The sequence below is a fragment of the Lycium barbarum genome, chromosome 4 (assembly GCF_019175385.1).
Source record: "Lycium barbarum isolate Lr01 chromosome 4, ASM1917538v2, whole genome shotgun sequence".
NCBI classification, from domain to species: Eukaryota; Viridiplantae; Streptophyta; class Magnoliopsida; order Solanales; family Solanaceae; genus Lycium; species Lycium barbarum.
The window spans coordinates 121,029,700-121,047,959 of record NC_083340.1 but is presented as its reverse complement, the minus strand read 5'-3'; positions in this window follow the sequence as shown (position 1 = coordinate 121,047,959).

Here is an 18,260-nt window from a genome sequence, read left to right as displayed (position 1 = left end):
TAATAGATCCATTAACACTTTAACCTTGGCACAACTTGGCCTTGTACGATTGATAGTAGCTAGATCAACTTGTAAAGGAATCCCAACAGCAGAAGAAAGAGAAAACAAGGATGTAGGTAAAAGATAAGGAAAGTAGATCCATGAGATAACCTTAGACATTTCTTCATCCACTTTAAATTTAGAATCATATATCAAAGGTCTCATCTGATATGAACACCCATCCCTTGATTGCAAATAATATACACCTTTTGAGCATAGGTTTACATAATCCTCCATTCTTGACAGTCTAATGAGAACATACCTATCACGAAATAAACCTATTTGGCACTTTTCTTTCATTCCACATTGGTCTGGAATAATTGTCCCGAGTTCCTCCAATTGTGGCCATCCATAAGAGACTTTGTCAACGAGCGCATATTTTAGGTTCTCCAAAGACTCCATCTTATCGACTTCTTTCTATGTCCAACGGAGAACAGGAATACCATTACGATAAGTAATCTTCTTCAATGGAATAGTTGACGTAGGGTTTTGCATGGGGTTTGGATTGTTTGGTTGGAATTTTTTTCTATAATCTAGTTTGGGAGATTCTGTGTCATTGCGGTTGATGTCAGTGGTTGAGAGAGATGCATTAGAGGTCTGGCCAACCAAAGGAAGAGGCTGACCAGCGGCGGAGGAGGCCATGTAGCCGGCGGCAACGTACTGAGAGGTAGGGTTTTGCATGGAGTTCATTAGGGTTTTGAGAGCGTTTTTTTTATTGAATTACGAGTTACTTGGGTCTTTATAACATTCCTTAATTTTTATCAGAATCGGCATTATGTTGGATAGAAGATGAACATGATGATAGAGATCAAGATAGGATCTTGTAGAATGTTGTAACTTACACTCGTTTGAGAGATAAAACTTCTCAGGAGGTGAACTTGCCCTTGGCTATCATTCAAGAGATCAAGGAGCTTCAACCTCTGATATAGGAAAGAAGTTTTCACCAAACAAAGCATTGCATGATGTTGTTTCACATAGTTTAGAGTTTGCTGGTGAAGATGGGAAAGAAAACATGATTGTAACACTCCATAAATTCGGATTAGGTGTGAATGTGTAAAATTGGTATTAAGATGAAATTTTAGCTATATGAATCCTTTCGGGATGAATTCGGGAGAAAGATAGTCGTTTTAAAGTCAAACCAAATAGTGAAATTTTAAGAGCTCTTAAATTCGTCTAAGTCTGAGATAGTTCTCACTTATGCCTAGTTTTCGGGTATTTGCGTTAGGAATATGAGAAAACTCAAAACATGAAAGTCGTAGATAATTGAAATACCTTTCCATCTATATATGGTGGAGATCAAACGGAGCTATGTGCTAGGAGTTATGCCTATTATACTGAACGCTGTAGGCAGTCGCAAGGGTGGCGCGGGTTTTCAGGTTTTAGACCAACTTTTGGCCTTGTGTGACACACTTACGATGCAAGGATAGCGCAGGCGAGGCACCTCACGTTGGCCTTGTGACGCAAGGGTGGCATGAGGCCCCATTTTTCTGGTTACGAACTATATAAGCTTCTAACTCGTCAAAACTCTTCCCCACTTCGTTTTGGATGACTTTTTGTCGCGACCCATTTTAGGACCGCACAGACACCTACCTTTCCCACCTCGTTAGGCTAACCCTCTATTGAATAACACATCAATTAAACAAGGACAATCATTTTAACTAAAAGATATTTGGAAGTAACAGCGGAACATCGTAATATATATTTAATAAGCTCAAGTGTTTATATGATTACAACAATTAAATGATTACGGACTCGATTCAATTTCCCATGACCTGGTCTAGACTAGTACAAGAGTGACTAATGATTCCAGATTACCACTACATTCTAAGACTCAACCTCCGTCCCGGAATGAAGTGGGAGGAGGCCTTCCAGATAGGCACCGCACATTTCTGCTCATGTCACAATCAACCACCTGAAACAATCTACACCCCAAAAAGGGTGTAGCGAGTGCAATATCATTACAATCCACGCGTACTGAGTAAGTATCATAGGCCGACAATAGTTAGAAACACATATCAGTGACAGAATTCACAGATAAGCATGATAATAACCCAATCAAGTCTGACGTCTATCTACCACACATTATAACATAAATACTCTTTAATCATCAACTTCACTCTAGTAATCACAAGTCAATTTCACAACAATCTCGCAATTCATTATACATTATGTCGTTCATTTTAGTCTAGGAGTCAACTCATCCTTAAGACATCCATTATCCTACCTCACATAGAACCCAACATGTAACTAATCTTACAGACGATCTATGAGATACTTCAACAAGTTCAAACAATAAATCCGGATCCAAGTACACGTCATTGCCTAAGTAGAGCGTCTAAACCCAATTGTACCAATTCTCTGTATGTCCAATCCGAAAGCAACATCACAAGTAATATACCAAATCATCTCAATATAAGACACAAATAAAATGCAATGCAATGATGTATGAATGCAATGCAATGCCATGCATATGTTGAGTACACATGTACTCCGGACGGAAATATCGACATCTCGATAACACAACCCAGTGTGACTCGCGAAGTCTAAGTGCCACCCGTCCCGGATCTTTGCCCAACAAACAGACAAGACCCCGGATCTTTGCCCATGGGGGGTTCTCACCGGCACCACTCTGGGGGACCCGCGGAGTCCATGCACTCACTCAATCAACGATTCCAGAACTAATATCGGACATCGGCCATTTCACGTCTCTCAAGTAAAATCGAGCCCAACTCATCAAGTGTTTCATCAGTATCTCAACAGTGTACCATGAAAATGAGAGTGCGTGCAATGCATGAATCAACATCAATAATCATGCTCAATATCACAAGTACCAACAATGGGTACGCCAACAATATATCTGAATCACAAATACCAACAGTGGGTATACTAACAATATCGTAATCAAGATGATAAAACAGAATCCAATATCTATCAACAACTCATGGCATCAAGCCAACACAATGGAATAGTCAAGTCACAATATAACGGGGTGGCTAGCCTCCAAACATGTATCAGGATAATCGAGTCAATTTACATTATTACCACTCCCTAAATCAGCCTTTAGCTTAGAATAAGTAATTTCACCTTCTACTCACAATCATTCGTCACACATCAGTCTTAGAACTCAATCACAATCGTTGGTACATTTTATCCTTCCATTTATTAACTAGGTTCACTATTAATAGCATAACACACTTAATCACATATTACGGAAATTCTCATCGTGAGACACAGAAAATAGGTATTACCCACTACACCCAAGTCACATAAAATCCACCGATACTCATGAAAACCAAATCAACCATCCTAAGGATCTACAGGCCACAAGCCCGAATATGTAAATCACACAACAATACCATCCTAGGATTCCATCCCAAAATCTCCAAATCCTACACATGCATTCTCCGTTCCTTCTAATACACGAATATATGAAACTAACCGAGTCTACCGAAAGGGAAGTCGTAACCTATCTCATGGTCGAGCGGGTACCACGAACATCCCTTGATTCTTTCAATTGATCACCATATCGTAATCCGTACGAAAAAACTTGGAGACAACATGAAGCCTAAGAATAGAATTTCTATTAGAACCCTTATAAGAGATTTTGGATAATTAAGGACGGTTTGGGACCTTAACCCACTTCTAGATTGCATCTACAACAACACTAGGTGATTTACCCTTTTTTTTAAGCTTATATTGGGAAAGACCCATTTCTAAAATCCATGAAAGAACTCATTTTTAAATAGAAGGAAGGTAGGAATCTAGGTTATTAACTTGTTTAGGAAAGGAAAAGAAATATTACCTCATGGAAATCATGTGGAAGATAATGCTAACCCAACATTTCTCCAACTCTAGATGCTTGTAATACCAATGAGACGGTTTTCTAGGTAAAGACCTTTAGGAGTAATTTACTAAGTGGAAGAAGAATTTGAAGATGCTAGAAGGATTATCAAGACTAAAAATCTGATTTTTTTGGGCTTTCCAACCGAACTGCGCGGCTGGAATTTAGGGTTGTGAAAAATGGGACCAATTCCCGAAATGATTTCTTAAATAGTGAAGTTGACTGCATGTCATCGCTTCAGCGGTAGAGCTGCAGCGCTAGAATAGCCGCTGCAACGGCTTGTGCCACCATAGCACTACCGCTTCAGTGGGGTCATGGTCGCTGGAGCGCCATAGCTGTAGCGCTCAGCTGAGCGCTAGGGCGGTTTAGCTGGGTCTTTGACTCGAATTTCCAGGTAGATTTTCTTTCGTACAATGGTTTCCACTAGGCTAGGTGTCCGTCGAAAATACGTCAGAATTTTTACAATAACGACGAAACGGGTCGTTACACTTTTTGAGAGAAAACAACCCTAAAGCTTCCCCAAAAACATTTACGGTAAGGTTCTTAATCAATTTCCATCATTACTACATCAATCTAACATTAAATTAATGTTAGTTCGTCCTTCAAAATCATAGATTCTTGAAAACCAAAGAAAGAGAAATTAAAAGAGACTTTGGGAAACTTATTAAAGGTATGTTCTTTGATACTTACTGATAATATTTAGAATATTTGGACTAGTGTAGGGTATTGGAAGCAATAAGAATCCATAAAGGATTCATGAACAAGATTTTAATCTTAGAAAAACCCCTAGTTTTCGAAATTGAAGGAAAACCCATAGAAGCGATTAAAGTTCTAATCTTTATCGTCTAAATTTATTGTAGAGTGGAACCTTGGAAATATCATTGGTACCTTTTTAGTCGGATTTGAGGTATGTCTCTCTTTTGAACATACTTTTTTTCGACTTGAAATACGTTTTCTTTGACAAGGTTTCATGTGCTTGAAGGACAGACCCTCATGGAACCTTAAACATTACATTCTATATATGAAATCATTGTTTTCTATCTATGAGTTGTTGAACTAAAGTACAAAGCTTGAAACTTGAACTTGGACTACCCCATAAGGGATATTTTGCACAAGAACATAGATAGTAGTAACAATTGAAGTGTTTTGCCCTATGAACAGGTCGATTCTAGTTGTAATTGAATAATGGTTGAATATGATCTCTAAATCAGTTGATAACGTGTGTACATCCCTATTAATGGGATGATGAACATAATTCATAATGAGTAAATCAGTTTTCATGCTTTGATTGTCATTTGGCTTTTATGCTATAATTCTATTATTTGTGTTTGGACTCGGGAGGGTGGTTAGTCACTATGGATCCTGGTGGGGGTTATCCTAGCCATTCGGGAGGAAGACTGGCCATCGAGGATTCGCAATCCCAATGTGGTCTCTGCCTAGCTATTCAGGAGGAAAGGTCGCCATTGGGGTTGATAACCCCGATGTGGTGTTTCTATGCGGTTTAGGGAACCATAAATGGTCATCCCTTTGTTATGTTGATTTGGGCCTGTATTGGCATGTGTTATACTTTGGTTGCTTGTGAGTGGCTTGTTGATGATCTTGAGTTTATGATGGAAAGAGTTAAATGTGATAAATGACATAATGAGTTGAAATTGATTTATTTCTTCTTTAACAGTTTTCGTTAATATTGTTACTAAATTTGGTGATTTATGCTATCTCTGAATTTCAAACTAGTTTTATTGACACCGTTTTACTGATCCTTATTAAATGATTTTGTTATATTAACTATTGTCCCGGAGACACTCGCTGAGTACCCAGTACACAGGCATACCATTGTTGTTTTTGATGGTGTGCTAGGTAACGTTGAGGAGCAAGTTCATGATACGCGCGCCGATTAAGAGAACTTGCTACTTTCTGGATTATGTATTGAGCCCACATGCTTGTTCGTGGGGCACCATCCTATATTAGTTATTGTTTTAGTTTCCAGGCTGCGTCCCGAAGTTAGATTATGTTTTATTTATCATCTTAGAGGCTCCATAAATAGACTTTATTTCTGTGGGTAGTTGTTAAAGTCATTGCTTGACTCATTGGGTGTTGCTAATTTTTATAACGATACATTTATGACAAACTTTAGCTGATTTTATTAATTGATGGTCTTCATGAGTTAGTTATCTATTTGTAACGTATTGATATTGATGAAAGATTATCAAAAGAGATTAGACGTTTATTGATTTTACAAGGTGCATCTGGTGTTGTTCATAGCATCGGATGGCTGGTACATCTTGGGTAGGTTATGGGGCGTGACAATGATCCATGGTAATGTTATCACAGAAGAGGATGGTTGTGCACAACTGGATAATGTTTTAGAAAGAGTCAGTAGAGAAGCAGGAATTCTCCTAAGTCCTAAGCAAATGGGCCTAAAAAGGGAAAGAAGCAATGGACTGCAAAAATTCAACAACCAGTGAGGATTTTGCCAAAGTGGGGTTCTTCCAAAAAAAAAGTTTTAAATGATAGTTAAAACTCTTTTTTGGAACATCAGATCAATAAATACTCAACAAGCTTTCCATAAAGTTCAAAAGCTGCATAGACATCATAAATTCTTTTTGATTGCTCTAATGGAACCTTTTCAACATCATAGATAGATTCAGAAATACAGAAGGAAACTTGGCATGCCTTATGCAAATTTCAATTGTAATGTTAAAATCTGGATTTTTGTTGAAGACAAAGTGGATGTAGAAGTGGTACTGGATACTGAAAAACTTAAAAATGTTAAACTGTTCTTTCAAGAATTCAATAAGACAATGGTTATCTCTATGGTAATGTCAAATGTTATGAAATGGAAAGATTGCATCTTTGGGTAATCTGTATGGTTTGGCTAGTAATATGTCTTTTCCTTGGTTGGTTGGGGGAGATTTCAACGTTATTATGAATGATGAGGAAAAGATAGGTGGTTTACTAGTACTCCCTCAAGAATATGAGGATTTTGCTTTCTGCATGAATTCCTGTGAACTATATGATATCCCTTTTAAAGGGAATGACTGTATTTTTAAGAGACTAGATAGATTGCAATATAATGAATACTTTCAGAACTGGTTTGGGAATTTGGAGGTGGAGCATCCGTCATCAACAGGTTGTGATCATGCTTTTTTATTATTAACTTGTGGAGATCGTGTTCAGCCTGTGTCTAAACCATTCAGGTTCCTTAAATTCTGGGTGGAACATGAATCTTCCTTGACTTGATCAGACAACATTGGGTAGCAGACTTACCTAATTATGTTTTCCTTTCATTCAAACTCAAACTGAAGAATGTGAAGATTGCACTGAGTCAGCGAAGCGAGGATACTTTTGGAGATATTTTTAAGCAGCTGGCTATAAGGGAAGATATTGTTCGAATCAAAGAGCAGTTGTTTGAAGAAAAATCTACAGAGGAGAACAGAATGGTTCTACAAAGGGCTCAGGCTGAACTGAAACTTTATCTACATTATGAAGAAGAATTTTGGAGACCAAAAGCAGGACTGGATTGCTTTTCAGAAGGGGAGAAAAATACCAAAATTTTTATAGTTTGATTAAGGGCAAGAGAAAAAGAATCCAGTTTAAAGGAATTCAGAATTCTAAAGGTGTTTGACTAGAAGAAGCAAAAGAAGTTGCAGATGAGGGAATTTCTTTTTATCACAAGCAATTCACTCTAGAGAGGCAGTTTGAGGAATCTTCTATTCTCAATCATATTCCTGAAATAGTTAGACTAGAAGACAATGTATTGCTGGAGGAACCTCCATCCACAGAAGAAGTGAAGAGGGTTGTTTTTGAGTTATCAGGAGATAGCTCATGTGGTCCACATGGTTTATTTGTTATATTTTATCAGAAGTGTTGGGAGGTGATCAAAGTGGATGTATTTAATGTAGTCAAAGCGTTTTTGAAAGTTATACTCTTCCCAGATCCATAACACATACCAAATTAGTGTTGTTGCATAAGAAGACTATAGTGGAATCCTTCTCGGACCTGAGGCCTACAAGTCTTAGTAACTTTATTAATAAGGTTATTTCAAGAGTGGTGCATGATAATCTTGACAGGCCTACCATCTGTAATATCATCTAATCAATCAGAATTTGTCAAGGGCAGGAATATTATTAAAAATGTGTTGTTGACTCAGGAAATTGTTATTGATATAAGAAAGAGAGGGAAACTTGCCAATGTAGTCATTAAGTTGGATATGACTAAAGCTTATGATAGAGTATCCTGGTTGTATCTCTCCAAGGTAATGAGGAAAATAGGATTTTCTGAGACTTTCATTGATTTAATCTGGAGATTATTGGCCAACAACTGGTATTCTGTGCTCTTAAATGGAAAAGCTCATTGTTTCTTTCATTCAACAAGAGGAGTCAAGCCAGGATATCCCCTATTTCCTGCTCTTTTCATCATATCTATAGACGTTTTGTCTGGAGCATTAAACTCTTTGTTTTAACATTCAAAGTTTATAGGTTATGGGATGCCTAAGTGGAGTTCTGCACTGAATCATCTTGCTTATGCTGATGATACCATAATTTTCTCACCTGCAGATAACACTTCATTGCAGCTTATCATGGATACTCTTCAAGAATATGAGAAGGTATGTGGACAAATGATCAATAAAAGGAAAAGTTTGTTCTATATGTACAAGAAAGCATAAAATGAGCTTATTCAGCATGTGGAAGCAGCAACAGGTTTCATTTTCATATCTTAGTTGTCCCATTACTCATACAAGGAAGAGAAAAGTGGATTGTACTGATTTGCTGAAAAAGGTCAAGGATAAGATACATACTTGGAAAGGGAAGATGTTGTCCTATGGTGGAAAAGCAGTTTTAATCACCAGTGTTTTACAAAGCATCCCTATCCATTTACTATCTACTGTCAGACCACCAAAAGGTGTTATTAATGAGTTAAATAAGATTTTTCCAAAGCTCTCTTGGAACAACAAAGAAGAAGGAAGAAACAGGCATTGGTCATTATGGTCAAACGTGTGTTTACCAATGCATGAAGGAGGTATGGGATCAGGTCTATTTTTGACATTTTCAAAGCTTTGTCTGCTAAACTTTGGTGGAAATTTAGGACCTCTAATTCTCTATGGGATAACATTATATGGAATAAGTACTGCATGAAACATATTCCACAACTGGTGCAACACAAAAGGGATGCTCAAGTTTGGAAGATGATGTCAGAAGCAAGGGACAATATTGAGAAAGAAATATGGTGGGAACTAAAGAATGGGAGTTCAAATGTGTGGTTTGACAATTGGACTAAACTAGGTGCTCTTACGTTTGTTGTACCTCAGAACTGGTCTGTCAATGAAAATATTGAAGATACTTCAGAACTAATGACAGGTGGAGGTTGGAATGTTAAAAAACTCATGCAACTGTTTCCACATAAGATAGTGCATCATATAATTTAGGAAATTGATATTAAGCATGTCTGTAATGAATGGGACACACCATGGTGGATGGTAACTAGTTCAGGAAAATTTACCGTTAGGAGGGCATGGGAACTTCTAAGGAAGAGAGCCAAAGTGACAGTGCCATTTGAAAACATATGGATAAAAGATTGCCTTTCAAAATCTCCTTCTTGTTATGGAGATTATGGAAGTTTAAAGTTCCAGTTGATGAAGTAGTGGCAAGTATTGGTATTGCAGTAGTTTCAAAGTGTTGTTGATGTAGTATTCCTCATCAGGAGACAATAAATCAATTATTTCTTGTTGGAGAGTTTGTTGGTAAGGTATGGAGAGTTTTCAATTCTGCAGCAGGTTTGAACTTGAACTGTGTACAATTAAACTTGATATCAGATCTTGGTGGGAAACAAACTGTCATTACAAGTTGAAAGCTGTTTTTAAAGAAATTCCTACAATTATAGTATGGCAAATCTGGAAATGGAGGAATAATAAGTTACATAAAGGAACCATGTCCTTTAATAGGGTGATTTATGAAATCAATCTTGACATATACTTTTTTGCAAGGTGCAATTTCCTAGCCTTCAATTGCCAAAAAAGTGGCATCACATCTCTTAGTATTTTGAAGGATATAGGCCAAGAAATTTTTACAGACTGATTAGATAGAAGAGGCCTGCATCAGGATGGTTTAAGTGCAACACAGATAGGGCTGCTAAGGGTAATCCTAGGGCAATCTTTGCTGCTTTTTGCATTAGAGATAAGGAAGTGAATTTGGTACATGCTGCATCTAAAAGGCTACAAGATGGTGCAAACTTAGTTGCTGAAGCTGAAGCTATCAGAATGGGACTTTAATATTGCTTAAACAATCAGCTATTTCCTATGATCATGGAGACTAATTCTATGGCTATGAAAATGATACTCACTGCAGGATGTAATGCACTATGGAATGTCTCAATGGTGGTGGATGATATAAATAGATTTAGAAGGAACCAAACAGTGATAGTTGAGCACATACACAAAAAAGGGAATGAATAACTAACCTTGTTTTTTATTTCACAGGTATAATTCAATTCAACTGTTTTCAGGATCTTCCAACTTAGGCTAGGAAAATATTAAACATAGAAAAGTATGAATTTCCAAACTTGAGAATAATGATTTCTCAAGACAAAGATCTAGACTGATCTTTAAGGCAACTCTAAAATGACCATATACAACATATGGATACAACTAGTAAGGACATGTGTAGTAATTGTATTAAGGTGGTATTAGTGTGTTTATCATGTTCATCCCTTTATGTGGAAACTGCAAATGTTCATACTAAGCTTTATGTTCTTTTGGAAATGGCACAAAGTTAGGATTTTCAAGTTGGCAATGCAGAATATGAGATTTGCAGGATGATGCAATTACATCCAAGCTGCCTGAAGAATGATTCGAAGGACTAGAAACATTCTACCTATGATACTTTGAAGGTGTGACAAATGTTATCAAGTAAAGGCTCATGGATATTTAGTTGCTATAAGTCTGTTTCAATTTCAGATTTTTGTATTTCCCAACCTTTCCACTTTTTGCATTTTGTTTCTTTCTTTTCCTTTATTTGTTTTATCAACCACTTTTGGGTTGATATGCACAGTTTTTGCTTTATGAATAAACTCCACCAGATTTGGTGGTCTTTTCCAAAAAAAGGGGGGGGGGGGGGGGGAATGTTATGAAGTACTCACTGATGCTAAGAATTTTTGGGAAGACATTATGGAAAGGGTTATCATTGAATTGGTTGGAAATTTGTTGTTTATTCTAGTAATTTACATCCAACTTGATAAGACCAGTTATGTATTTGTGCTATCTTTTTATGTTAGAAAGCTATGCTCATCATCAACTACTAGTTATGTCAATGATTATTGTACAAATGCTAAGTTGATTTGGTTTAAGAAAACCAATATTTCCACCAAGGCAGCTAAGAAGGATGATTGGGTAAGATGGGACGACACTCTTACTGTTGGTATTACAGAGAAGGAGGTAGCTAACAATGAAGATTATCTGTCCCGAAATGTAAAATTTCATAAGCTAGATGGGCAAGTTAATAATTTAGTGTGTGAAGCTTCATTTTATGAGGATTATGATGGAAAGTCTAGACACTCCAAAAGTCGTAGGTTCTCTTATCTTAACTCAATGAAATCTCTGACTAACAGTTATACGAGGCAACATGATATTTCTTCCCCTACATCCATTCTTGTAGATATAAGGGGATTATGCCAACATGAACATTTGTCAAATGAAGTTCAAGAAAAATTTGTTCAAGATCCTCTTCCCGTTCTTATTCTCGATGAGACATATCTTCCTTTGTTGTATGGATGTAAAAATGATCTGGACGCTCTTACATCTCATTTTAAGTGCCTTTGGATATTTTCAACCTCAAGTTCTGATGTTGACAAGCTAAAAACGCTTACCTCACATAATCCCTACATCTTAAATTTTCCCTAAGTAGTTGATATATTAAGGATAAAACTTTGCTCTGCTAATGGCAAACACCACGATCATGTCTTCAGATTTCATTACCTTTTACAGTATGACGGCGCTAACTTAATCAAGGGAGAAGGTTACCTCAAGATATTTAGGCAATTGTTATTGTCTTTTTTAATGCTTGCTGCTACAATTGAAAGAATTGCAAGTTATTTTCTACCGGAGTTACTTGACATGTACTTAGACCATGAGTGGGGTCTTCAAGCTTCTAAGCTTAGCTACCACATGGTGATCCTTACAATATCAAGGTTTATCATTCAGTTGCTTGGAATCATAACTACAGATGCAATAAGCTGTCTGATGCCTTGGGGTGGCTTACAAGCATGGATGACATATGCCAAGATTCACTGTTTTGTCATAATAGTCCTTGGATAGTACCTATAACAATGTTTGGATTCCTTGGTAAATCTATTATCCTCAAGTGGTTCCTTATTCATGGTGTTATAGCATCAATTATAATGTGGTGGTTATAAAAGGTATTTCCAAGATAGATATGTGCTACTAAAATATTTCTTAGAGTTCAACCAATGTTGTTGATGTTTCATTTGACAAGATATCAAGGTTCTCGGATGGTTTGTCGTGAATAAAGAAGATGTTACCTTGCAGGTACTATTATGTTGTGCTGATACATTTCCGGAAGAAGCTACATGGGATTACCAGTTCATGTCCTAGTTTTCAAATTTTGAAGATGCTTTGAAGATCCTTTGAGTGCAAGTTGTTTTTCTAAGGAGGATGTACTATCACAAAAGCTGTTGTGACTAATTAAATTGAAATTATTAATTATTCAGTTTAGACCTTTTCTAAGTTTAAGTTGTTGTTTCAGTATTTTGTTGTTTAAGTCAGTTGTTGTTATTTAAATTCTAGTCCTAAATTTTATTAGAGAAAATGTGCTAGTTGTGTACTACTCGGCTGATGCCAGGGTATTTTATAACCTTTGTATTCCATTTGGAAGTTATTGAATATCAAAAACATCAATTCCTCTTCTATTCTTTCTTCCTCTCAATTTCTTCCTCGAGTAACAAGAGCAGTCCTCTTGTTACATTTTACTTTTACAATAGCTGGTGACGTCAGTCGAAAATTTGAGACAGAATAGGACGTCACAAAAATATCTATCCCTGATTTAAAATAAGTGTTCACTTAGCCTCTAATACTGTTACACCTCATACTTTTGTACGTTAAGTTTCGCTGTGAGTTATTCAACATAGCCTAGGAGAGCAGGACTATCTTCGAGCTCATATAAGATTAGACATGTCCATATTATGTATATAAGAATTTAAGACCATGTTTAGGATGTATCAGAAGGTTTAGAGGTTAACCGAATCGAAGAAAGAGCATTTCATGAAGATTGTCATTTGAGGGGATGTTTGCGGCCGCATACTGGCCATTTCTGGTGACCTCACTACCCAACTGAGCCACCAGTATGCGGTGGACTTGCGGTGCAGTAAGTGGGAACTTGCGACCGCAAGTGCCACTGCATTTGGAGGCGGTGGGACAGTTCCTTGATGCTTTAAAGTCGATCAAGCTTCATTTTTCATCCTTAACACTCCTTAATCAATCCCTAAGCTCCCTACAAGATCCCAAGGGGTTTCTATACTAGTCAAGTGAATTTTAGCAAGGTTTTGGTGCGAATCCACCCTCCAGAAGTTCGTAATGTCGCTAGTCACATCTTCTTCGTATGTTGATAGTTGTAGCTCATCGCTTGTTCTTGAGAAGGGTTAATCTCGTGATCAAGGTAAGGTTTCATCTCATCTATAATTTCTTGAGTTTATCTAGTCTTTAAACAACTTGTTGGATGAAGAATTTGTGGGAGGAGAACTCAACTTGTGCTAAGCCTTGTAATGAACTTATGGGTTGTTTTAGAGCTTATATTTTATGTGTGTTGATGGAATTCCCTTGTAGTCTCATAGTGGTTGTTGTGTTGTTGATGTTGTTGTTATCGTTATGCTTTATGGAAAGGGAAGGAAAGAATGTATAGAAGCATTGTATACGAGTGTATATTCGACTGATTTAGGTATATCCTTATGTTGTTGGTGATCTGAGTCCAAGGAGACATGGAAGAGGTTGTAGTAGTCTTTGTTGGTCTTGTTGATTGAATTGTGGTGGTTATGAAATAGGGGAAATACTGTCTGTTTCATTTTAGAACCGAGTTATCATTTGATATACATGATATACTAGCCACACCTAAGTTAATACATGTATAGCTTGTTATAGGGTTGGCATTCTAGTTGCGACAAGTTCGTTATTGGATCGTATTGACGACTTGAGGTATATAATGGCTATCTTTCCTCTTCTTTAGCCTGGCCACTTGGTCAGTGACCGAGACATTATTGCCTGGCCGCTCGGTCAGTGAGACATTATTGCCTGGCCACTTAGTCAATGAGATTTTATATTTGCCTGGCCTTATGGTTAGTGAGATTTTACAGTTGCCTGACCACTTGGTCAGTGAGAGTCTGAGAGATATGATATTATTGTATTGCATTGATATGAGTTAGATCAGGTAAGTTATTTCAGGGCATTCTTTGGCCTCCAGATTACTATGATTTTCAGTTCAGTTTCAATTTTAATGTATTCTATTACTTACATATTCTGTACATTATTTTGTACTGACGTTCCATTTGTTGGAGGTGCTGCATTCATGTCTACAGGTGCAGACGGACAGATAGATAGACCTCCCTAGTTGGTTGGACCAGACATTAGCTGATTAGTAAGCTTCACTTATTCGGAGTTGCCAGGTCTAGATTTGGAATCTCTCTTATGTATCTATAGGTATGATGCATAGGCCGGGGCTCTGTCCCGACCATACAGTATGTACTCTTTAGAAGCTAGTAGACGATTTTTCTGTGTGGTATGTCAGTAATGAGGCCTTATCGACCCTTTTTGTACAATTGGTTGTAGACACTGATGGCGGCCTCGTCGGTTTGCAGAGCTATGTATATATGTTTTGGGTGTGTGTACCCTTTAGATATGATAGTTATTTCTTACAGATGTTTCATAGTGTAGCCATGTCAGCCTTGGTTAGTATTGTTTGTTTGCATGTAGGCCTCTTCGGCCTAAGTTGAGGGTTACCGCTCCAGAGTTACAGTTAAAGAGTGGTTTGCTCGGGCCGAGTACAGCACCGGGTGCCGGTCATGCCTCTCCATATTTGGAGGGTGCCAAACTTGGTATCAGAGCAGGTCTTTCCTAGGGAGTCGACAAGCCGTGTCTAGTAGAGTCTTATTTATAGATGTGTTCTGCACCACATTATATAAACAAGGAGTTACAGTGCATTGAGGAGCTGGTTACCCTTCTTTTAGATCTAAATCATCATGTAGAGCTGATTCATAGGAAATTTGAGTTAAAATTACCTATTGTGTTTGCGTACAGAGATGCCGGTGACTAGAAAAACCGCGGCTAGTCGGAGAGATAATGCGGAAGCTGGTGAAGGGACTAGCAGGGCACCCCGAGCAGATGGGGCCCGATCTGAGGCCCAGGGTGAGACCTCTTTTTAGCCATCGTCGACTCCTCCACCATCTGAGGAGATTTTAAGGGAGGCAGTAGCTCCAATACCCCTTCATGCACCGACTAATCAGGAGTAAGGTGCAGCTACTGACCCAGATAGTGGCTAACCAAAGTCAACCAAGAGTACCGGCTGACGCAGGGTCTTCTGAGGGGCTCGACAGTTTGAGGGTTCGAGAGTTTCTGGCATTAGATTCCCCAGAGTATACAGGGACCATGCGGAATGAAGACTCGCAAAATTTTATTGATCAGCTTCACTGAGTTTTCAGAGTGATGCACGCTTCGGAGACAGAGGCAGTAGAGTTAACGGCTTTCAAGCTGCAAGATATAGCTATCTTGTGGTATGAAAGGGGAGCGTTCCAGTGGTTCTGACGCACCTCCAGCAGTTTGGCCTGATTTTTTAGAGGCCTTCTTAGATCACTATTTACCATTGGAGGTGCAAGAGGTTCAGTTTGATCAGTTTCTAGCTGTCCAGCAAGGTAATTCTAGTGTTCGTGAGTATTGCCTCCGATTTGATTTTTTGGCCCGAAATGCTCCATCCTTGGTTGATACGATGAGGTCCAAGATCCACATGTTTATAGCACGATTGTTACGATTACTTTTACGCAGGCGGATAAAAGTTACTAAGAGGTTGTTGGTGCTCTAAATTGGATTTTAGTATTTTAGAGTCGCCACCTAATTTATTAAGGGAAATTAGGAAAACCGGGTAAAAGATTTGTTCAAGGAAGAGAAAAATCTTTTTGTACCAAAGTTCGAGGTAAGGGTTCTGGTGATCCCCTAGGGAAGGTTTTACGCACCCTAGTATCAAAGATCCGTCGAATACGGTTGACCTATGAGCTTCAGTGTGTGATTAATTGGTTTATTTTCTAAAATGTTTAACTTTCTGCAAAAAATGTCATTTCATTCTTACCATAAACTGGAAAAAAAATGGCAAAAAGTCCCCTTTAGAAAAGGGGTTTTGGGTTTAAAATCCGCATAAGTGTTCAACTCACTTTATTGCCGGACTAGGACGCACCCAGGATTTCTCCCGAGTAGAGTCACTACTATTCTAGTTCTAATAAATGGGTTTAGTACTTATGGGTTTTGTTATAATATAGGAAAATATGGAGTATATCTCCGTTTTATACGTATATATATATATATATATATAAGAAAAACGAGAATTTTATTAAGTCCAATTTAATCCCATTTTGAAGCTCATATAGGTCTACTCATATTCCACACCAAATCAATCTTATCCTTAAGTCCAATCCAAGTAGGTTTCCTCTTTCTTTCAATCCATAGTATTTTGGACTTCTCGGCCCAAACAACGTAAAAAAAAAATTTTAAGTCCAATTTTCCAAGAGCCCATTTATGTTGCCAAATGGTCACAGGTTTCCAAAATTCAAGAATTTGTTCCAAGTTCTTCAAGTGTTTTTACCAAAATAGTTCCGCCCCAAAAAAATAATCCTTGAATTGCATCTTTATTACTTTACCACAAATTCATTTTGGTCTTAAGAAAAACAATTTTCGAGTCTGGCAGTAGGCTTGAGGCCTAAAACAATTTATTTGATTTTTGACCAAAGGGCGAAGGGCCCAAAATTTGATTATTATTCAATCTTTTTGAAATCTCTAAACTAACGCGAACCAGCCCCTTTTTAAAAAAAACATCATCGGTTAAGATCAATTGTCAATTTTTATGCAAAATTATATCAACAGAGTTTAGAAAAATATTTAGGCGACTTCATAACATACTATGTGTTTCCTAAGTTCTACACATACATAGGGATTTCGATATTTCGCATAATTGTTTACATATAGGGTATATAAACTGAATTTAAGAAAAAGAAAAAAAAAAGAGAAAATTAAGTTGGTGGGACTACCAAACCCACCAGCCTCCATTTTCACCCATGGATGGGCCTTCGTCATAGTTGCTTCCCTTTCAATTATCGGACTCAATCAAAGGGAAGTGGTTTGGCCTCAAGCCCAACAGGTTTGAAATGCAGAAAGGTGGCCCAAATGGCCCGAAAATCATTTGCCTTTTGTGAGTGCGGCCGCTTGTCGAGACTCGAAAAATAGAAGAAATGGGACCGGCCCAAAATTTGAATGCATACCTACATATATATACTTGTGTATATTCATATATATGTGTATACAGGGGAAGACATGCAATTTAATAAATGGCCACAAATTGGGGTGTTCATTAATTAGACATTTCGATTGTGGCCAAAAATAAAATTAATTAACCCTTTAATCAAATTAAAGACACGGCTATTTGTATAAAGGGAATCAGTTTTCAAACGTAGCATTAATTGAATTAAACTATGAAATTAGCTTATTTCAATTATGGCCCCTCATTGACTAATACAATTGATTATTTCAATTGTATCCATAATTACTCATAATAAACCAATTGCAAAGACAATATTTAAATCTTATAAATGCATAAATTAAAGTTTGAGGGGTAAAAATGATTATTTATTTTAATTAATCAATTTCCTTGAATTAAATGGAGTAAAATACTTGCTGATTTGGGCAATTAATTAAACAAGATAATTGTTATAAATTGAATTTAATTTTATCAAATACTATAGTTGTTGCAATAATATGTAAATTAATTTCCAAATGATTTATAATATTATATAAATTATTTTACCAAATAGAATGGTAAAATATTATTTAAATAATTTTGTAAAAGCATTTTGACTTCTAAAAATACACGTTTCGCTCTGTTTAATCTCCAAGGACTTTGGATAATTAAAATAAATTATGGGAGGTCAAAAATTAGGTGTCAACGGGGATTACACCCGGATTATGTCGAGGCTTGTACTACGACTGCATTGAATGATAATATAGATATTGCTCGGATTCAGGCATTTGCACTGAATTGTAAGAATCGTAGACATCAGCAGCGGGTTGCTGAGAGGATCGAAAGGGAGCATCATAAGAGGGCGAGGTCCGTTGGTCATCAGA